Source organism: Ornithorhynchus anatinus, chromosome 2 (assembly GCF_004115215.2).
Source record: "Ornithorhynchus anatinus isolate Pmale09 chromosome 2, mOrnAna1.pri.v4, whole genome shotgun sequence".
Taxonomy (NCBI): Eukaryota; Metazoa; Chordata; class Mammalia; order Monotremata; family Ornithorhynchidae; genus Ornithorhynchus; species Ornithorhynchus anatinus.
Window position 1 is genome coordinate 29,938,602 of NC_041729.1, and position 22,779 is coordinate 29,961,380.

The following is a 22,779-nucleotide window of genomic DNA, read 5'->3' on the forward strand; positions in this document are numbered from 1 at the left end:
AACTAGCGACCACTGGGGTATGTTGTACCAAGGCTAGCTGATTTTTCATTCCCTGTACATAAATCCAGAGAGAACAGGCAGGATCAGGGAGGGAAGTCTGATTAGTGGAGATTCCACAATGTCATCTCTTGGAAAGGGAAAGAAATCTAGAGAGTGAAAGAGGAAGAAGTGACCAAAAGCTGGGTTTATTCCCACCTTAATATGCTGTGGGATCTTGGAAAGGTCTCTTAGCCTCAGAATCCCTATCCATAAATGAATGGAAAAGAACAAATATCAATCACCCCCTCCTGCAGAAAAACTGAATCGATGAATTGTCTATTGCATAACAATGATAATGAGCTCAACTCTTCTCCCTCCGTTACTTGATTCCATAACAAGAGTATCCATGGGGAGGAACATTCTATTTAGGAGGCACTCCGGAAAGTTAACCTAGGTGAGTTAACTCTGAACTCCCTGGGGAAAAGAGCCCCAGGTAAACATGATTAAATAGCCTGCTTTTTCATTGGAAGTGTCTGGAAGCCTCTGAATCTCTGGAATCATGAGGAATTTTGCAGGGAGAGACAGAAGCTAGGCTTCATTTTTACACTATGGGCTTAGGGCGGGGGAAGGGGGAGAGAGAGAGAGAGAGAGTATGTTTGGGTCTTGCTTGTGTACCTGCACGCCAATTCACGTTTGCATTCTGTCTCCAAATTGCATCATATTGGAAACTGCCACCAGAAAAAAACCCTACAAACCCATGTTGGGTAATTGTATGTAAACACATTTCAGGATCAAGCCCCTTTCTAAGGAATGTCTCCCTGCGTAATTAATATTGATTTTATGTAGTTGAAACATAACTTCACAATCTAATTTGGCTGCTAAGATTTTTGACAATGTGAGTTCCAAGCAGGAATATGAGCTTTAATATTTTGAGCACTATATTTTCCAAATTCCACTTTGCATTGCTGGACACTGCGTGGCACTCAGATCTGGCTGATCTCATTGCTCTGGGACAGATTCCTTTTCTGCTCCAGGTGCTCCCCTGTCTCTACCCCCTCATGCCTCATCATGGAACATGTAATTAAAGTTTTGTTCACTCAGGCAGATAACATTCAGGTGTTTCTGTGATTCATATTCTTTTTCTGTTTAGAAATTTTCTCTCTTGAGTGGCTATCTTAGAAGTTGCTCAGTCCTGGAACTTGGTGAAGGGAGGATTAGTTCAATTTCATCTTTCATTCTACTCATTCGATGTGTGAAAACGACCTAGGGCAGTTTTCCTGATGTGTTTGAATTGTTTGAGCTCTTGAAAATTCCACCAGCTTTGGTTACTATCATCCCAGTAAAGATGAATCTGAAGAATCGATGCTCTAAACATTTTGTTTTTGATTTTGATTAGCATTCTGCCTTGCCAGAAGCCTGATTTCTCTAAGACTTAGCCTAGTTTCTTAAAACCCAAGAGCCTGCCGATGCAGGCTAAATTATGAATTCAACCTATCCTACCATCTTTATTATATTGCAACAGTCTTTTTTTGTATAAGGCACAGGCTGGGGTAGGATGGAGCTGGATTGTAGTGAACCTTTTGAATCAATCAATGGTATTTATTGAGTGCTCACTTCAATCATTCAATCATATTTATTGAGCGCTTACTGTATGCAAAGCACAGTACTCAGCACTTGGGAGAGTACAATATACAATAAAGAGGTACATTCCCTGCCCTCAGTGAGCTTTCAGAGGGCTGGACTAAGAGATTGGGAGAGTACAGTACAACAGTTATTAGACATGCCCCCTGCCCACAAGGAGCTCAAAGTCTAAAGGGGGTGATAGATACCAATATGAATAAATAAACTACAGATATGTACGTGTACTCTCCCAAGCACTTAGTATAGTATTCTGCATATAGTAAACCCTCAATAAATACCACTCATTTATGATTGATTGATAAGTGTTGTGTAGCTGAGGATGGAGGTGAATATCAAGAGAAAAAGGTGTTGATTCTTCCCTGAAGAGTCATGGGAAGACACCAAAACACCCTAAGGAGGGAAGCCATGTGATTAAGAGATGGGAAAAGCTGTCAACTTTGACAATGGGGCTGAGGCTTGACCCTGTGTGCCAAGGTATTGGTAGGGAGGAGTTCAAAGACAGAGGGGCCGGACAAAGAAGGGACAGAGGTGAAGAGGCAGAGGTGGATTCAGAAGATGATGTGAAAGAAAAACCAAGAAGCTTTAACAACAGCCTGGGTTTAAGGAGTTGAAGATTAGCTGTATTTCAATCAACAGCCTTTGTCATGGTCCCAGAGGACAGGAGGGGATGTTGAGAACTCACCTTATAGCTGAATCCTCCTTGTTCTTATTAGCCTGTTAGATGGGGATTCTCTATCAAAAGCAGCTCTTGGAATTTTGCTGTGAGAAGGGGCGGAATGAGCTCATATTGCAAGTATGAAAAAGAACACCACACAAAGAGCTTGTTCTCACACTTCATAACACAAAGGAAAGAGCGTGGGGGGAACGAGAAGAGGTGTCACCGCCTCTATCCACGGCAGAGTTGCTAGTCGAGACTACCGAATTGAACGAATGGCATGGGGCCTCAGCATATTTTTCGCTTATCAAATCAAGAAGCAGCTGGATTAAAGGATCAGGAACAAAATTAATGGATAATGACTTCTCCGGGCACTCCATGATTTTGACGTGATCCTTTGAAGCAAGTTGCAGGGAGCATATTGTACACAAGGCTCCATCTGAGGCAGGACTGCTTTTTCTTTGCCCTGGAGATGGACTGGGAGGGAATTTCAGGAACCGATGTACCCCGTTATTCTCTTCTACAAACAGTGATATCTCAGAAAGGGAGGCGGCAGTTCACCAGTGAACTGTGCAGCTGCCTTTGGAAAGGGCTCAGGCAAATAACTCACAAGGGAGGATTCCAGGGAGAGTCTTGCATAGCAATCAATCAATAAATAAATCAGTGGTATTTACTGAGTGCTTAATATGCTCATAGCACTGTACTAAGTGCTTAGGAGAGTACAATACTACAGAATTAGCAGACACTTTTCCTGCACAAAATGAGCTTACAGGCGAGAGGAGTAGAAGTGGAGATAGGAATTTGCTAGAAATGCTATCTTCTCCTACCTTCTTCTTCCTTCCCCTTCCACACCCCTCTTCACTTTGTGTACCATCAGACTTTGCTCCTACCAAGGTCCTCACAGCATCGCTACAAGGTAGGGGGTAACTGGTATCACTAGCTCCAATTTACGGATGGTGAAGCTGAGGTCAAGTGAGCTTAAGTACTTCACCTAACATTGTTTAGGTAAATCAGTGGCAAAGTCAGGGACAGAATGCAGGTGTTTTGTCACCAAAGTGAGTGTTCTTTCCATTATTTCAGTGCTTCCCCAACATTTCCGCTGGAGCATACAAATCCCAGGATAAATGGTCTGCTCTCATCACCAGAAACCAATGCGAATGGCAGAGAGAGGGGTTGTTAGAAAATGACTCATGCTGTGTGGAAAGGCTCTATCATTCATTTAATCATATTTATCTAGTACTTATTGTGTGCAAAATACTGTACTAAGTGCTTGGGAGGGTATAATGTAACAATAAACAGACACATTCCTTGTCCAGAAGAGCTTACAACCTACCATCTTTGACTTCACTATATGGGAATGATCCTGAAGTTGGAGAGCACATGCACATGAATGACAAAATCCAAGATGGCAGCACTCTTGAAATTTCACACCCAGAACAAGGACTGTGGCATGCTAACGGGGAACACCTGACTCTAGCTTCTTTCTTGTCATTCTGCTTTGGCTTTCTTATTCTCTCCCCCTGAGTGACTAGGTGCCTAGAAAGATTCAGAGGTGCTGTCGATCTCTGAATCTCTGGCAGTTTTGTTTGCTTTATCTCATCTGCTGAGAACTCCCTTCCCTTTTCTTTAGTCATGCTTTGTGATGGGCTACTGCGCCCTGTTCTGGATTCTCACTTGGTCTGTAAGAAACCGTCCTACATGCTTTTTCTTTTTTTCACTAGCTACAGAATCACTCATCATCATTATTGTTGCCTTTGTTCTCCTAACTTTACATGTCTGCATTTTAATTTGCTAGGCTGTTGAGGAGAGAGAAAGGAGAACAGAACTGGGAGGCAGGACATTTATGTTTTATTTGCATAATTAATTCAGGAAAAAGGAGCTCATAAACAACAATTATTGTGTTCTCTTATCAAGGGTGGCTATGAAATGAACTGATTTCAATCTGCTCTCAGACTTGGGTAGCAAATCCCAGCAGCTGGTGAAAGTGTCACCGCTGGATCAAGTTGCACTTCCTTACTCTCCCCTCTCCTGGCCACTGTCCCCCCTCCCCCCGACCACTGTCCCCACAGTTGTATACAGTGTTACACATGGATACTGCTACATATATACTGTTATGCAGTGAAAAAATATGTCTTCAGTTGCAAAAGTAGCAAAGATACCGTGGAGGTCATTTCCCCCCCAAATTCCTCACTTTTCTATAACTTCAAATAACTTGCTTTCAATTTGTCTTTTTGTGAATTTTGGATTTAAATAGATAGGTAGCATTAAGGAAAGATTAGATAGGTCCCTAATCAGGCCCAGTAAACCAGAAATAGATGAGGCAAAAAAAAGAAAAATCTGGTTATCTACATTCCCAGGGGCAACCGTTTCAAAGCATCTAAATCATTCACCTTTTGCCCAAGAAATCTGGCTCTCCTGGGCCCTGCCCCTTAGCTCCTGGGAAGAGCAGGTGCTGGTCTCCTTATTGACTCCGAAAAGCTAATTATCTTGAACTTTGAGGATGTATTATTTTCCTGCATTCAGTTTCATTAGTGAACCTGGATAATTCGTATCTCTAAATTTCCTTGCAAGCCATAATGAAATCTCTAGGCGTGCAACCAAGAAGAAAAACTTCTGCATTTGTTCAGAGAGGTCAAAGAACCATGATCCATTAGCTAAAAACAAAACAAAAAAGAAAACAAAAACAAACAAATTAAAAAAAATCTGCTAGTGAACAGTGAAAGTGAATCTAAAAGCCTAGAAGCTAGGCTTTTATGGGATAGAGTTAGTGTTAAAAAACATCACAGTTCACTAATGCTCTGCCTTGCACCTTCCATGCAAGCAAATGCCAATTTGTTTATTTCAGAGTTGCACAGAAATTGGCCCAGACCCCCTGGGTACTGCTAGTCTAGTTTCACTTGTTACATTGGATAATTGGTTTAAAACTGATTGCTGGGTCACTAATTACGGTGCCTATTGAACAGCACCACTCAGCTTAGGGATACAATTAAAAAGTTCACCCTAATTAATCAGGGGTAATTAACAGACCTTAAATTTCTCTGAGAGATTAATTAATCAAAGAATCCAGGACAAATCAATCTGGACACAAGGATTGAGGCAGCATATTCAGCGCACAGGGTAGGGTGATAAAATTTTGCAGGACCAGAAGTACGCATGCTTCCTATTGACCTGATTCCTTTCTGTGGAGGAGGAGGGGGAAGGATGGCAGCAGGGCTGCCAACTAATCAGAGATGCCAGGGGATTTCTTGCATAGCCTCAGTCTCGACGATGAGGTCTAAGTATAGCTACCATTACTAATATTACTATTTATCAATCTATCAATCAATGGTATTTATTGACATCTGTGTTCAGAGCACTGTAATAAGTGCTTGGTAGAATACGATATAGCAATAAACAGCCATGTTCTCTGCCCTCAATGAGCTTACAGACTAGAGGGGGAGACCAACGTGAATTTAAATAAATTACAGATATGTACATATATACGTTTGGGGGCTCAGGGCGGGATAAGTACTTAAAAGAGAGATGCAAGGGTAAAGGAGAACAATGCATTCCACATCAGGAGCTCAAAAAGGTATTTTCCTGCTGGCCTCACAACTCCCTTACCACTTATCATTGCCTTTGAGACTGCCTCTTTGTTACCTAATCATCCAGAAGCCTCTGCTCAAAGAGAAAAAACCCCTTTCCCAATTGCCAGGCTGGTCTGACTTTATCATATTGTTTGAAACTATGTTTCACCCGGTCTTACAAGAATTTGCCTACCCATTTTAAAGTTTCAAGCAATGGGTTACTCCATTTAGCTACTTCAGCTGTGTTCAAAATGCAATATATAAGGGTTCACTAAGGGATATCTAGACAGAATGCATAAGCAATGGTCACAACTCTGGAAACCTAGTTGTCCCATCTGCCTGAAACCTGATTTCCATTACAACCGGAAGCTTGCCTCTCTTCAACCAAAACTGAATTTTCTCCACCTGAAATCAAATTTTCCCTGGAGCTAGCTTCAGAGTTCTCCTTTCCCCCTTTACTTAATTAATGCTTCCCTTGGAGAGAAGACCCCTGGGTGGAAATCGTGCATGTTTCCCTTCTCATATATTTCACGTTTCCTCCCCCAACCCACTTTGAATTCCCTCTTTTAACCCTCCCCCGACCCAGTCACTAAGGCACTGGATCTACACGCTCCACTTCAAGCCTTGATTGTTGTGAGCCTGAGCCACAGGAAGGCAAGATCAGCCCTTTCCAGAAACAATAGAGTGCCATTGGACCGTGCCCTGGAACAAACTTCCAACTGCCGCAACTTAGAGATCTATCGACCATTCTCAGAAATCAATCAACTAATGAGTGGAATTTTTTGAGCACTTACTGTACGTAGAGCACTGTACTGTGTCCTAGGGAGAGTATAATGGCATTTGTAGGTATGTTCCCTGTCCACAATAAAAAACCCAGAAGCCACCTTGTAGAGCAGCAAAGCAACTTCTCCGCAGTCTGTTCACATGGAAAATTTCTGCCAGTGTCCATCCTTCAAAGTTCTGGAGTGCAATGCAGTACACTGCCAGAAAAGTAAGTAGCAAACTGTTATTACAACAGCAGCAGCAGAATAATAATAATAATAATTTTGGTATTTGCTAAGCACATAGTGTGTGCCAAGCACTGTACTAAGCCCTACAGTATATGCAAGATAATCAGAGTGGACACCACCCCTGTCCCACTAGGTGCTCACCCTTTAAGTGTCACATGGATTATCGGACAGATTCTGACCCCAGGACCCCTCTTTACAGGCATCAGAGCAGAATGAGAGAGCTAGGGACCAACAGGGAAAGACGTTATCACTTCATCCTTGGAACACCGTCCTTATGTCCATGCTTTGTGCCACAAATACGAAAGTTTGAGGGTCTCTGACAGCTGTGCCTGACCAATTCTTAGAGTAGAGGATACATGCACCATCCTGGGAGGAACATGGAAACCAAAAGAACTGTTGGTCCTCTAAACTGTCTGCTCATTATAGGCAGGGATTGCATCCGTTATATTGTTGTGTTGTACTCTCCCAAGTGCTTAGTACAGTGCCCTGTGCACAGTAAGCACTCAATAAATACAGTTGATTGATGTTTTCTCTTTTTGGTATTTTTTAAGTACTTACTATATGCCAGGCACTGCACTAAGCACTGGGGTAGATATAAGGTTGGACACAGTCCATGTACTACGTGGGGCTCACAGCCCTAATCCCCATTTTACAGATGAGGTAACTCAGGTACAGAGAAATGAAGTAACTTGACCAGGGTCACATAGCAGACAAGTGGTAGAGCCAGGATGAGAACCCGGGTCCTTCTGACTCCCAAACCCATGCTTTATCAATTAGGCCACATTGCTTAGTTTTTATTTTCCAGCATTCTTAGTCTGGAGATTTTGTGAGGGGTTTTATGGTGAGTGGTCCTCTTCCTTTAGGAGTATGGAGAAGGCAAGGATGGAACGGTATGTACTTACCAAGAACATGGAGGAGATCCAGTTTCAAAATTCCAACTCAGAAGCTTAGTTTTCTGGAGAGATAGGACTCTGCTTTTGCATTCCTAAAATAGGTTTTGTCCAAGTTGTCTCTGAATGGTGCTGACCACTGAGAAGCAGTGTGGCTTAATGGACAGAACATGGGGCTAAGAGTCAGAGGACCTGGGTTCTAATCCTGACTCTGCTACATGACTGCTGTGGGCAAGTCACTTCACTTCTCTGGACTTCAGTTACTTCATCTGTAAAATGGGGATTAAGAGTATGAGCCTCATGTGGCACAGGGACTGTGTCCAACCTGACTAACTTGTATCTACCCCAGCACTTAGAACAGTGCTTAGCACATAGCTAGCACTTAACAGATACCATTTTTATTATCATTGTTATTATTATCAATAATTATTATTTCACTCTGGAAAGCAGATAACATCCAAGGGGCCAAAGGAGTGTTGAGTGGGCCCAAGGGAGTGTTGGCGAGCCCACGCAGGGCTAACAGTCCCACTTTGCCTTCCTTCTCTGATGCTCAGAACTACCGGGAGAGGCCAGATTGTAAAAATCTGATCAAAGTGATAAATGGATGTGGAGACTTTAGGTATAGATCTGCCTCCATGGTTTCAGGCTTTTGTCACTAAGTAAGTTCTTGCTGATCCTATGATCGAGGAGCCAGTGCCAAATAAGGAAATTGATGGGCTAGTAAGAGGAAGTTTAATCACCAGAGGGTAAATGCCAAAATCATTTTTCTTGGGGGAAAATACATTGCTTTGATTGGAAGCCTGGAATAAATAGGATTTGATTAAATATTTGGTTTCTTCTCTCTCCGTTTTTGTGAATTGATCTGGCATTAATTAGAATATCAACAAGAGCGCTGGATGTGACTCAGAGATCCCATTCTGTTGGTCTTAGTTTGGAAACATGGCTCTTATTTCCTTCCTTCTCTTACTCATTCCCAGAAGGAGCAGAAGGCAGGCTTTACCAAGGGTTTGTTCTGGAGATTACTGCTGATTTAAAGATGTTAGTTCAGGAATCTCGCTTTTCGAGCTTTGCAAATTCAGGCTGCTCATGCCAGCACTCCTGAGTGCTGCGTATTTTGCAGGAGGAGACGGACTCCTAGCCCCTCCAGTACTCAGGAAGAACAATCTGTTAAGGGATTTGGCGGGTCTCCAAGGAACCTGGATCCAAGAACGGGAATAATAATAATAACTGTAGTATTTGTTAAGTGCTTACTATATCCTAGGCAGTGTAATAAGTGCTTGGATGGATAGGAGGAAATCAGGTTGGACACATTCTATGTCCTGCATGGGGCTCACAATTTTAATCCCCATCTAACAGATGAGGTAACTGAGGCACAGAGAAATTAAGTGACTTGCCTAAGACTAGAAAACAGACAAGTGGCAGTGTCAGGATTAGAACCCATGAACTGCTTACTCCCAGGCCCATGCTACACCATGAAAGAACCCTTGTTTAAAATTATGCATCCTGTAAGTAATGGGGATAGGGGAATCCAGCACAGGATATCTGTTTCAAAGTTCTCAATATATTTTTCTTTAAACCCACTGACAGGCTCTAAAATCACTTGAGATTTGATCCAAACTGCTTCCCATTAAATGCACTTTTGTTCTCTGGGAAGGAAAGTTTATTAAGGAAACATGTTTTCCCAACTCATTGGAACCTTCTCTTAGGCAAACAATAAAGGCTCCTTTTCTCCGTTTCTGTGGCTGTCAGGGAAATAAAATGAAAAATTAAAAAGAGGAGGAAGAAAAAGTATTTTAGCCATTCAGAAATCAAGTTTTGTCTGAGGCGAATGGAATTTAAAGCCTGAAGGTCTAGCATTCCATCATGAATCTGAGCCCAAGACTTTCCTGAACCTGATCAAATGCATCTTCTCCATTCAAGTTTGCTGAGGGTACTAATTCCTGGCACCTAATTCCTGTTCCCTTTGAGGCTTCCTGGAATTTAGCAAGCCTGCTCAAGCTGCTGGGGGTGTCCTTGTTTGATATGACCTTTCCCCTCCATCCCCCAAATGCTTCTGGGACACTCAACAGTCAGCCTCTTTGCTCCTGCCCAATACCCATTATTGGCTCCATTAAAAATGTTCATGCCTCACTCTTAAAAAAGAATAGTAAGGTAGGGTGATTAACTCTCAGTAAGTCTGGTCTCATTGTGTTTCTGTTATAGGGACAATCTATCAGTGCAGGTCAAGGAATACTCTGCTCAGGACATATTGATGAAAAGACATCGCGAGAAACAGATTGACCTAATGGACAGAGTCAGAGGACCTGGGTTCTAATCCTGGCTCTGCCACGGCTTTGCTGTGTGACCTTGGGCAAGTCATATAACTTATCTATGCTTCAGTTACCTCATCTATGAAATGGGGATTAAGACTGTGAGCATTTTGTGAAACATGGGCTGTGTCGAATTAACTTGTATCTACTCCAGTGCTTAGTACAGCGCTATAGTGCTGGAGATGCTAGACTCGAAGCTCATTATGGATAGGGAACGTGACTGCTAATTCTGTTGTATTTTACTCTCCCACACTACGGTGCTCTGCGCATAGTAAGTACTCAACAAATGTGATTGATCGACGGATGCATTAGGCTGTGGTCCAGTCCCTTAAGGACTTCCAGGACAGATTGAGGCTACCTGCAGGGGGAATACACAAGCCCCAACTCAGGGACATAGTGGCTACTCTGAACTAGAAAAGCCATTTAGGCCCAGAGACATCACTAGATTCAAAGCGATACTCCTGCCGCTTCTTGGGAATCTAGTCCTAACTCTGAGACCAATGTTTGTAGCTCAAAAAGGGTGAAGAGAGATGGGGTAATGATAATGGTAACTGTGGTATTTACTAAACATTTGCTCTGTGTGAAGCACTGTATTAATAGTAATGTAGGTATTTGTTAAGCGCTTACTATGTGCCGAGCGCTGTTCTAAGCGCTGGGGTAGATACAGGGTAATCAGATTGTCTCACGTCAGGCTCACAGTCTTAATCCCCATTTTACAGATGAGGGAACTGAGGCCCAGAGAATTGAACTGACTTGCCCACAGTCACACAGCTGACAAGTGGCAGAGCCACTCTGGCTCCCAAGCCCTTGCTCTTTCCACTGAGCCACGCTGCCTCTCCAAGTAGATACAAGTAGATATTAAGTGCTGAGGTAGTCATAATATAAACAGTACAGACACAGTCTCTTTCCCACACGGAGCTCACAGTCCGAGGGGGAGAGAGAATTGGTGTTTCAGTCAGTGGATCAATGGTTTTTGTTGAGTGGTGGACTTTGCACAGAACATTGTACTAAGCACTTAGTGTCAATGATGATGTTGGTATTTGTTAAGTGCTTACTATGTGCAGAGCACTGTTCTAAGCGCTGGGGTAAACACAGGGGAATCAGGTTGTCCCACGTGGGGCTCACAGTCTTAATCCCCATTTTACAGATGAGGGAAGTGAGGCACAGAGAAGTTAAGTGACTTGCCCACAGTCACACAGCCGACAAGTGGCAGAGCTGGGATTCGAACTCATGAGCTCTGACTCCAAAGCCCGTGCTCTTTCCACTGTGCCACGCTGCTTCTCTAAGCATAAGTAGACACAATCTCTGGCCTCCAGGAATTTATAATCTACTATTTAAACCCCATTTTACAGGTGAGAAAACTGAGGTCATGAGAGACGATAAATCTCCTGCCCAAGGTCACACGGTAGGCAAGTGGCGGAGCTGGGATTAGAACACAGGTCTTCTGACTCCCAAGTCTGGGCTTTTCCCACTGAGTCATGCTGAAGAGGAGAGAGAAATGCGACAACATGAATTTAACAGAGCATTTTGACTCTTGGGAGTCATCTCCCTTCAGAATGTCTTGTTTCATGATATTATTTCACTTTTGGTCCTATCCTCTCACTGATGCCATCTACATAAACTGTTCTTAAGGAAGTCTTCAATCTCGGTGGCTGCAGACAGAAATGATCCAACAGAGGGAGAATCGCCCCCACTGCCGGGGCCCCAAAATCTAATATCAACATAGTTCCTCTGCCATGCTAGTAAACAGCTGGGTATTTATTCACGCACACACCCTAAATTTAAAATGGCTATTCGGCCAGCAGATGTTTGGCAGATGCCCGTGGTGCTGCTGAGGGACACATTAGTGGCTCGTGAAGCTTGTTGCATTCAAAATAAGTGGTCTTCAGTTAATTTAGACAGGAAAGCAGCCGCGGTGGGTTATTACCAACTAACTGCATTTCTGATTCAGAATAAATGGACTTCATTTTTCCTCAGCGCATCTTTCTGTATTACTTAGACATTAACACCGTCTTCGTTTTTTAACTAAACTATAACAACTGTGCATACATTTGGTTTGAAATTACAAGTATCAATCAGCTCTAATGTGTTTTTATCCTCACAGCATTCTAGTGTAACACTCCGGAGACTGGTGATAGGCATCTGATCTAAGAATCTGGCATCAGGCCTTGACCTAAATCAGACCTCCTGGTTGTCTGACTTGGTTCACCTGCTCTCTCATTAAGGTTATCTGCACAAGGGTCACCCGGAGCCAGAGGCAATGACATTTTAATTCAATGAAATAAAGTCAACTACAGTATTTGAAATACCAACTAATTCCCAGTGTCCTCCCATTAAATGACATTGTTTATGTGCTAAGAGCTCATCCTCTGCCTTGAAACCTTTTGACAGCCAAGTAGTGTTCATTCATGATGGAGAGGAGAAGCATTCATTAGAGAAGCAGCTTGGGTCCGTGGAAAGAGCATGGACTCAGGAGTCACAGGTCTTGGGTTCTAATCCCGGTCCCGCCACCTGTCTGCTGTGTGACTTTGGGCTAGACACTTCACTTCTCGATGCCTTATTTCCCTCATCTGTAAAATGGGGATGAAGACTGTGAGCCCCATGTGGGACAACCTGATAACCTGTATCTACCCCAGCACTTAGAACAGTGCTCTGCACATAGTAAGCGCTTAACAAATGCCAACATTATTATTATTGTTATTATTATTATGAAAGTAGGCCTTTGCTCAGTTTCAGTGAGTAGAAAAGAATCAGGCCTCAAAAACTAGTACCAGGGTGGCCAAGTGGATAGAGCATGGACCTGAGAGTCAGAGGGACCTCGGTTCTAATTCGGGTTCTGCCACTTGTCCGCTGTGTGACCTTGAGCAAGTCGCTTCACTTCTCTGGGCCTCAGTTACTTCATTTGTAAAACAGGGATTGAGACTTTGAGGCCCATGTGGGACATGGACTCTTTCCGACTTGATTAGCTTGTACCTACCACGGAGCTTAGGACAATGCCTGGAACATAGTGAGTCGTGGCTTATTGGATAGAGCTCGGGCCTGGGAGTCAGAAGGTCATGTGCTCTAATCCCGGCTCAGCCATTTGTCTTCTGTGTGACCTTGGGCAGGTCACTTGACTTCTCTAGGCCTCAGTTATCTGTAAAATGGGGATTAAGAGTGTGAGCTCCATGTGGAACAGGGACTGTGTCCAACCTGACTAATGTGTATCTACCCCAGTGTTCAGATCAGTGCTTGGCATATCGTAAACACTTAACGAGTACCATTATTATTATATGAGAAGCAGTATAGCTTAGTGGAAAGAGCGCAGGCTTGCGAGTCAGAAGTCGTGGGTTCTAATCCCTGCTCCCCCACTTGTCGGCAGTGTGACTTTGGGCTAGTTGCTTCACTTCTCTGTGCTTCAGTTACCTTCTCTGTAAAATGAGGATAAAGACTTTGAGCCCCACTTGGGACAACCCAATAACCTTCTATCTATCCCAGTGCCTAGAACAGTGTTTGGCACATAGTAAGTGCTTAACAAATACCATCATCATTATCATTATTATTATCAACAAATACCATTAAAAACCCCCAAAAACTGGACCTGTAGCTGGTAGGGGGTTTCATGGATTTCATCAGTCTGGAATATTCCCCACCCTCCTCTGCCTGGGGTGGGCAGAGATTGTCTCTATTGCTGAATTGTACTTTCCAAGCAGTTAGTACAGTGCTCATCTCAATAGTGCTCAATAAATATGATTGAATGAATGAATCTTTCTGGAAATTGGCCCCAATTCCATTGATTTTCTTCATCTCTCCAAATGTCAGAGCTCTCTCAGAGGAAACAGATGAAGAGAATAGCAGTCAAGAGTGTGCCTAAGATGAGATATGTCTCCCCCTGCAGACTTTAAGATCCTTGTGGGCAGCTCACACCCGCCAACTCTGTTTAATTGCTCTTTTCCAAGCACTTAGTACAGGACTTTGCCCACAGTAAGTGCTCAAAAAAGAACATCGATTAATTGACTGATCAGTTTCCAAAGTCTTGGTAATTTGGAGGTAGAGGGTGGTTGTGGTCTGGGAGTGGAGATTTTTAATAAATGCAGTTGGCTGGGGGTGAGGTGGGGAGAGAGCTAAAAACATGGCTCCATTACAAGCTGAGGAATATTTGAGTAAATCTCATGTAAAAGGAGCCAGGACATGGGTGGACAGTGGGGAGGAAGGGTATTACAAATACCTAATAATACGCTGCTTAGAGAAGCAGCGTGACTCAGTGGAAAGAGCGCGGGCTTGGGAGTCAGAGGTCACAGGTTCTAATCTCAGCTCTGCCGCTGGTCAGCTGTGTGACCTTGGGCAAGTCACTTAACTTCTCTGTGCCTCAGTTGCCTCATCTGTCAAATGGGGATTGAAACTGTGAGCCTGTTCACGTTGTATCCCCCAGCGCTTAGAACAGTGCTTTGCACATAGTAAGCTCTTAACAAATACCACAATTTATTTATTTAATAAAATATTTTGGTCTCTGAGGAATTTCACCGGTTTGCCCCTAGGGCAAACACTTCTGCATCCCTTCCTCATTCCTTCCTTAACAGTGTCCTTAGGAAGAGAAGGGAAAGTGGGAATTCCATTCCTTAAGAAACACCAAAAGCCCTAGGAAAGATAGATTTCCCACTGTGCTTTTCCCTAGTCCCATAATTCTGACCAATGGGATGGAACTGTTGAACTGCAGGATGGAGGTCTTTAGTCCTCAGGGTCTGGGGGAGCAACTTTCAGGGGGCTTTCCTAGTTTTACAAGAGACAAGGGGTGGAAGAGAAAATGGGACTACTCTGGGAAAGGATGGGGGTGGCTTCAGGGGGAAGGATGGGGCAGGGAGTTGGGGGTCTTTTTAGCCCCGGATGACGGCCGTCAGTTATGCCACTGTGGGCCCGGTGGCATTTCTAGAGAAGAGGAAAGGTTGAGAGCAAGCAGAGCCAGAGGAGGGATTTCTCTCTGAGTCCACCCGCTGTGATACGGGAGCCCTCTACCTCCTCTGACCCAGAGCAGGGAAAGGCAGGGCCCAGAGGTCCCTCGTGTAATGGAAGTAGAGGACAGGAAGTAGTAGGAGTAGGAGCAGTAGGAAGAGGAGGAGGAGGAGGAGGAGTAGAAGTAGGAGTGAATCCCACAACACTTATGTACCCATCTGTAATTCATTTATTTATATTATGTCTCTCTCCCCCTCTGGACTGGAAGCACTCTGTGGGCAGGGAATGTGTTTGTTTATTGTTACACTGTACTCTCCTAAGCACTTAGAACAGTGCTCTGCACCCAGTAAGCGCTCAATAAGTACAATAAGACTGCCTGACTACTAATAGTATTTACTGAGTGCTCACTGGGTGCAATACACTGCTTTAAGTGTTTGAGAAGTACAAAATAATCTCATCAAACAAGTGCCACAGTAAGGAGAAGCTATTGTTACCAACCGATAATGAGGTAGAGGAATAGAGTGTGAGGAGCGGGAACAGATCATGTGACGAAGGCGGGTCATGTTCAAACCTTCTGTAGCTCTGACAAAAAACTATGGACCCCTGATTCTCATAGTCACTGAAAATAAGTGTGAGCCCCATGTGGGCCAGGGACTGTGTCCAACCTGATTATAGTGTGTCAAGGCAGAATGATGTTGTGGATTGAGCAGAAGGCTATGGGTTCTAATTCCGGCTATGCCACTTGTCTGCTGTGTGATCTCAGCAAGTCACTTAATTTCTCTATGCCTCAATTACTTCATCTGTAAAATGGGGATCAAGACTGTGAGCCCCATGGAGGACAGGGACTGTGTCCAACCCAATTTGCTTGTATCCACGCCAGTTTAGTACAGTGGTTGGCACATAGTAAGCACTTAGCAAATTCCACTACTATTGTTATTATTGCTAAGAGGAATCTATCTTTTTGATGATTGGATTGTTTGTACATTGAGTCTTATATTTAAGTAACAAATCTTTCACTCTTTACTTTTTCTTTTTCATTCAGTTTTTCCCCTCCATTTTCTCTCTCATTCCCCCAGATTATAAATTTGATGGAAAGGAGGGTCTTTTGAGATGTTTCCGTGAGCCCAGCTCCTAGAAGAGCATTCTATGTAAGGAAAAAAGGATGCGGATTTGGGCTCCGGACATATGACAGAACCACATGAACAAGAAGTAGTCAGAAGCAGCAGTAGCGGCAGTGAAACAACCAGTATTGGCAAGACCCATTTCTCCCTTACCCTCAATCGAAGGGGAAAGTCAACCAGAGATTTGCACCAGGCAGGTATCAAAGAGATTGCTCTCCTCTGTAAGAGAACAAAGTGGTCTTGTGTAGGCTCTGTTCTGCTCTTCAAAGCAGAGTGGCAGGTTGTGCCAGCATGGTGTGTGGAGAATGGGAATGCTTTTAGGCTCTCCTGGCTCTCCTGTAACCACCACATCACCTCCCAGCAGGGAAGATTTTCAGCTGCAGGAGATCAGATCATTCTCTCCCTCACCTGTTGAAGGGGAGAATTAGAGGATTCAGTGGAGGATGGCTTCAGTCTTCTAAGGCTAGCTCTCCCTGGTGTGAAGAAGGAAATCATTCTCAGTGAGTAATAATAACCAGTTGATTGTATTTATTGAGCTCTTTCTGTGTATAAAGTGCTGTAATGATAATTGTGACATTTAAATACTGACTATGTACCGACCCCTGGGTTAGACACAAGCTAATCAAGTGGGATTCTGTCCCTGGGCCATGTGGGGCTCGGAGTCTAAGGGGGAGGTAATCTCCATTTTATAACTGAGAAAACTGAGGCACTGAGAAGTTAAGTGACTTGTCTGAGGTCACACAGTAGGCATGTGGCAGAGACAGGTTTAGAAACCAGATCCCCTGACTCCAAGGCCCATGTCCTTCCAACTAGGCCATGCTGCTTCTCATTGGATTAGTCACTTCTTGTTGTCAGGGGACATTATTAGTTGCAAGTGAATTTGCTATAAACAGCTGCTTTGCATACATATAAATTATACCTCAAATTGCTAGTGGAAGTAGGCTAGATATGTTATGGAGAGATGGGTGTGGATTGGGGTTCATTCATTCATTCAATAGTACTTATTGAGCGCTTACTATGTGCAGAGCACTGTATTAAGCACTTGGAGTGTACAAGTCGGCAACAGATAGAGACAGTCCCTGCCCTTTGACGGGCTTACAGTCTAATCGGAGGAGACGGGCAGACATGAACAATGGCAATAAATAGAGTCAAGGGGAAGAACATCTCATAAAAACAATGGCAAATAAATAGAATCAGGGTGATGTACATCTCATTAAACAACATAAACAAAATAAATAGGGGTTCTGCACTACCAAGGGAAGGTTTTAAGGGGACATTAGGGTCAGAATTTGGAAGGGAGAGAAAGCAGGGAAAACTGCGGAATAGCTGAACTGAGTCTTGGTGCCCAGCGTCCTTGAGAGATTCTCTAGAGTATTCAGCTTTTCCCACTGATATTTCTGAACTCACATTGCTAAACATGCATTGTGCTGAGTTAACTGTCATCGATCAAAACTCATTTTTAAAATAGGAAGATTGACCAGAGACCCACTAGGTCTAGAGGTCAGGTTACTGTCCAGTAAGGACTGACTTCATAGACTCATAAATAAGCCATAATGTATTAATCTGGAAATATTTTAGCATAATTGGTTGCACGGAAACCAGAGTCATAAATTAAAGTCCATTTATCATAAGGATGACAGGTACAAGGTAAAGCTCCTGTGGAAACAGGCAGAAAGAGCACATCTTTCCCCTTGGGGCAGAGGAGTGCATACTCCGGATCCTTTGGGCACTGTCCAAGCAATTCCCCGGGGTCAGTCGCCCCCCTTCCCCCCCCCCCCCCCCCCCCCCCCCCCCGCAGTCCAGCTGCAGAAAACTGGATAAGCACAATGGAGAGGCAGCAGGGCCAGGTCAGCAGTTGACTGCATAGACACAGGAGCTGTTGCCCCAGAAAACAGGTCGTGATTATGATAGGGAAAACTGTCCCTTCCAGGATGCAATCTCCCTTTGATGTACACTCCAGTATTGATCACATTAGTCAACAACGCTAATAATGATGACAATTACCGTGGTGGAGTGCTCCAGAGGAGTGGCTAGGAGATTAATTATCTTCCCTTCAGGGATTTTGCCCCCATCTCCCTGCAGGTGTAGCAGGATGGAGGATGCAGTTGACCTCTGAAGAGGCAGGGAGTAGATAATGGGTGAAAACAGAAGCTCCACACAATCTCGTTCCCCTCTTTTTTGTGGTATGTGTAAAGTCCTTACTGTGTGTCAGGCACTGTACTGAGTGCTGGAGTAGGTATAAGCTAATCAGGTTGGACACAGCCCATGTTTCACACTGGGGCTCAGAGTCTATTTATATGGTATTTGTTAAGCTCTATGTGCCAGCCACTGTCTTAAGCATTGAGAAAGATATAAACTAATCAGTATGTCCCACTTACTTCTCACATGCTTAATCCCCATTTTACAGATGAGGTAACTGAGGCACAGAGAAGTCAAGTGACTTGCCCGAAGTCACACAGCAGACAAATGGCAGAGCTGGCATTAGAATCCAGGTCCTTCTGACTCCCTGGCCAGTGATCTATCCACTAGGCCATGCTGCCATCATGCACCCCAGGATGCCCTTCTGCACCTGCCTCTAGGCCTGATTCCAGAGGTTGCTAGAGCTATCTGCCAGGAGACTAGGCCCACTCGTTGTCTAAAACACCTAACATTTCACGGTGTGAGGCCAAAGATTTCCATCATTCTAGGTCCCAGGGCAGGCTTCACTCTCCTGCTCATTACCCCACCTCCCCAGCTTTTGCCCATGGAAATCAACGCAAAGCCTGATTAAGAGTAAGGCAATCACTTAGTGTAAGCCCTCATGCAGGATTTCGGCTTTTCTCTCCATCATTGGCCCCTTCCCTTCAAATCAGAGCGGGGAGATCAGGATCAGCAACGCTTTATAGGCTTCTTTCTCCGTTTCATAATGAAAATCATTAAGCAGAGGATATTGCTTTAACTGGTTGGGTTCAGGGAGCCAATTTCTGTGGTTGGAGTTCAGAGGGGTGTGGTCACTAAGCTTCAACTAGTGGTGACACGGAGGAGGAAGCTTCCAAGGGGACACTGAAGAATAATTTGTTCGATCATCTTTGTTAAGTAGAAGCAGCGGCGTGGCTCGGTGGAAAGAGCCCGGGCTTTGGAGTCAGAGGTCATGGGTTTGAATACCGGCTCTGCCACTTGTCAGCTGTGTGACTGTGGGCAAGTCACTTCACTTCTCCGTGCCTCATCTGTAAAATGGGGAATAAGACTGTGAGCCCCACGTGGGACAACCTGATTACCTTGTATCCCCCCAGCACTTACAACAGTGCTTGGCACGTAGTAAGCACTTAACAAATGCCATTATTAATATTACAGACTACAAGCACACAGTAAGCATTCAGTAAATACCACTGAATTATTGATCTGTAAAGTAGGGATAAGATATTTGCTCTTCCTCCCTCTTAGACTGTGAACCTCATGTGGGACAGTGTCCAATCTGATTAAACTTGTAACTGCCTCAGCACTTGGCAGAGAATAAGCACTTAATACTTTAATTATTATTATTTTATCTTAGCTGCAATTCTTTGCCCAGAAAATCTTGTACTTGACAGAGTTTCAGCTTTAACCTGGGAACCGGAGCTTCCTCTAGTTGTTCGGTCTACAGACAAACCGCTTGTCACTTGAGCTTGCTGGGTTCTGGCTTTGGGATTTGGGCAGGAATTATTGAGGCTACTTCTATAGGAGAGAGAGCTCTGCTGAAGTGTCGTTTGCCCTGGGTTATTCTCTTCACAGCTTCCCTTCCCGGTGACTAGAGGTGAGCATCAGAGGGACATCTTTGACTTCCTGTGCAGGAAATGAAGCCACTGGGCTGTTACGGAGCCATCATCAGCCTGGGAGTTGCTTAGAGGACCTTGAGGAAAGGTGAACCAGTTGTGGAGGTGGTGTTCCTGTGATCTCACCTCCTCCACCTGTGGGAATTTTAATGCAGATAAATATCACCAGGAATCCCGAGAATGAATTCTGGTTCGAGCTGCTGTTTTTATCACCTCCCTTCACAGGTATGTCTCTCTACCCTGACATTTCCAAATGGGTGAAAGGATGACTGAGAAAAATAATACCTTGAAATTATAGTACACATATTTTTCCCAAGCACTATCCCATCAGTTCTCAGTCTCTCCTCACAACATCTTTTTAGAGGTGGGGAAGGACAGGTGTGATTATCCTCATTTTACAGATGAGGAAACCAAGGCATGGACAGGTTAAGTGACTTGCCCACCATCACATTGCAGAGCAGTGGCAGAGCTAGGATTAGAACAGAGTAAGTGCTCAATAAATATTAATTGCCCATCTTCGTAAGCCTAAACGCTAGGAAATGTTCAGAAATGGTCAAACTGACAGATTGAAAAGAAGCTCATCAGAACTCCCCAACTCTTGGCACATCCTGTTTCCAGGATGTGAAAACTTTTAGATTTAATTTTCCAAGATCTGTCTGGAAAAGAGTATGGCAGAGTTCACTGACCCCACATTCCACTTTGGAAAGAAGTAAAAAGTAACTACTGTTTATCCTTAGAAAGTTTCAAGAGGCAGCGTGGCTAATTGGGAAAGAGGTCTCAGAGAGGACATGGGTTCTAATCCTAGCTCTGCCATTTGTCTGTTGTGTGATCTTTGGCAAGTCACTTACCTTATCTGCACCTCAGTTCCCTTATCTGCAAAATGGGAATTCAATATTTGTTCTCCCACCTTCTTAGACTGTGAGCCCCATGTAGGACTTGATGATCTTGTATCTATCCCTTCTCTTAGTACAGTGTTTTGGTACAAAATAAGTGCCTAACAAATACCACAATTATTCAAGTTAAACTGTGCCAAGATAGGTGGTCTTAATTGAGAACCATAAGTGCCCACTGAAACTGCCCATTTCAGCCCATCTCTACTCCTGTGGCTGCCATTTTCTTAGTGACAAGGGCAAAGATTTCCAGGGAAATACCTCTTAAGTGGAAGGCAGGATTTGATCAGCCATTAGTGAAGGAAAGAGGCAGGTTCCTAGAGTGAGGGGTGGGGGAGGGTCCAAAATAAAAAAAAAACACTGAGAAAGCAGTGCATTTGATCTCAGGTGTGGGGAGAAGAAGGGATTAGAGATGTGAGTGACATAATTTTTCCTTTGAGAAATCTCTCGTAGGTACTTGTGATCCTTTTCACTGAATCTTCTTCCTCCTCCACTTCTTCATCATTACCAGTTTTATTGCCCTTCTGTGAACATGGCACTTACCAAACAAATGTACACAGACCAGCACTAAACATTTGAAAAAGGGGCAAATGACACAGCTATGGCCATCTAAAACCTGATAGTCTGCCTTAGGCACAGGCACACAGGCATTAAAAAATTTGATTTTTTTCATCTGCTTTCCTTCTTGGTGCTTCATAATTCTTTGCTATTGAATATTTACTTTCAGGCCTGGGTTAGAGCAAAGGGGGTGGGGGGTAAACCGGAGCTCTAAAGGATCCAAGAACAGATTGGGTAGAAAACTTTTTCCAGTTCTTGAACTGAATGTGTCTAGTCGGTTGAAAATGTGTTCTGTAGAGCAATTGCTTGCCATTAGGGGATGCAAGAAATAACAGCAAGCATCCAGTCAAAGGTGCCCCTACAATGGTGTTTTGTTTTTTTTTGGCAGTCTCCTGGGACAGAAATCCAGACTGAAAAGCCTTGAAACTCCTCTTGGATTTATCTCCCACTAAAGGCAGCTGAAGGAGCGGATCCGTTGATCGGTGGAAGCCGGGCTCAAGAATTAATCAAATATCTCTAATCTGAGTGATGGCTGAGAGCAGCTGTGTGCAGGTTCCGAATCTAGGAGAGAGAGGAAGAGAAATGATTTTGTCTGAAGAGCTGTGTTCTCTCCTAACATTAGCAAAAACAGCAGGCTCTTGTGTTAAGTAGGTTAAGGTCCCTGAAGTAAGACTTAAATCAGACAAATAAGGGAAGTTATAAAAGTTGATATTAATGAGCATAAAACACCCTTTGAAATTCCTAATGAAGCTTCTCCAGTTGCAAATTCCCGGGGTCTAATCTTTGCAATGGCATTCCCAAGGTCTCCAAGATGTATTGCTTGGGAACACAAGGGAAATTTTCTATGTAGTGGGATGACACCCTGGGGAATTTAGCGGAGCAACCATTCTAGGGCACAACCGGTATAGTTTCTCTAACTGAGGGATGTACTGAAATTGATACCATATCACCTGAAGTATCTTCCATCTATACCTCCCGCACTGTACGTCACAACATCCCCTGCTAAGACCCCTTTACAGGAAGTGAGAGAATAAAAGAAATATGACTTTAATTGGCTCCTAAGTGTCCAATAGAAACTGTATTTTGGGGGTGGGGAGGATGGAGGAGACTAGTCTCTTTAAATAAGAAAGGAAAGTCTGGGAAAGTAGCTTGTCACATTTGAACTTTTACCCTGATGTGGACTGGTGCTAAATTTTATAGATGGAATATTATCATTTTTGTTATAGATTTGCTGATGATGTAGCCCAGTTATCCAGTAGGGAAATGCTGCCTGCTAGATCTCCCTGGGGTTGATGACACTTGAATTTAAGTTCCTCTTCTCCTAAAATTATTCAAATGAGTCAGAAACTGCCCCAAATGGCCTCCATTTCCCAACTTCCAGACTGCTTGGAACAAGCTCTGGGATCTGTGTTTTTCCCAAGCACAGAGCTCTGGTAGATG

General features: G+C 43.8%; 2 long non-coding RNA genes across 10 annotated transcripts in view; one reads left to right on the forward strand and one right to left on the reverse strand.

The window, feature by feature from the left end:
* The first annotated feature begins 381 nt into the window (after nucleotides 1–381).
* LOC114809220 lies at nucleotides 382–22,396 on the forward strand. 2 transcript variants are annotated; one of them, XR_003756992.1, is made up of 3 exons: nucleotides 382–433; nucleotides 19,851–20,116; nucleotides 21,728–22,396. It is a non-coding gene; the product is annotated as an uncharacterized LOC114809220 (long non-coding RNA). The 2 variants fall into 2 exon arrangements; XR_003756991.2 differs by lacking the exon at nucleotides 382–433 and adding an exon at nucleotides 16,473–16,600.
* The window catches only part of LOC114809218, a 40,679-nt gene continuing 39,175 nt past the window's right edge, over nucleotides 21,276–22,779 (reverse strand). For all 8 annotated transcript variants that reach the window (XR_005659678.1, XR_003756983.1, XR_003756986.1 and 5 more), the window contains one exon: nucleotides 21,276–21,900. This is a non-coding gene — a long non-coding RNA (uncharacterized LOC114809218). The remainder of the gene's footprint in view (nucleotides 21,901–22,779) is intronic.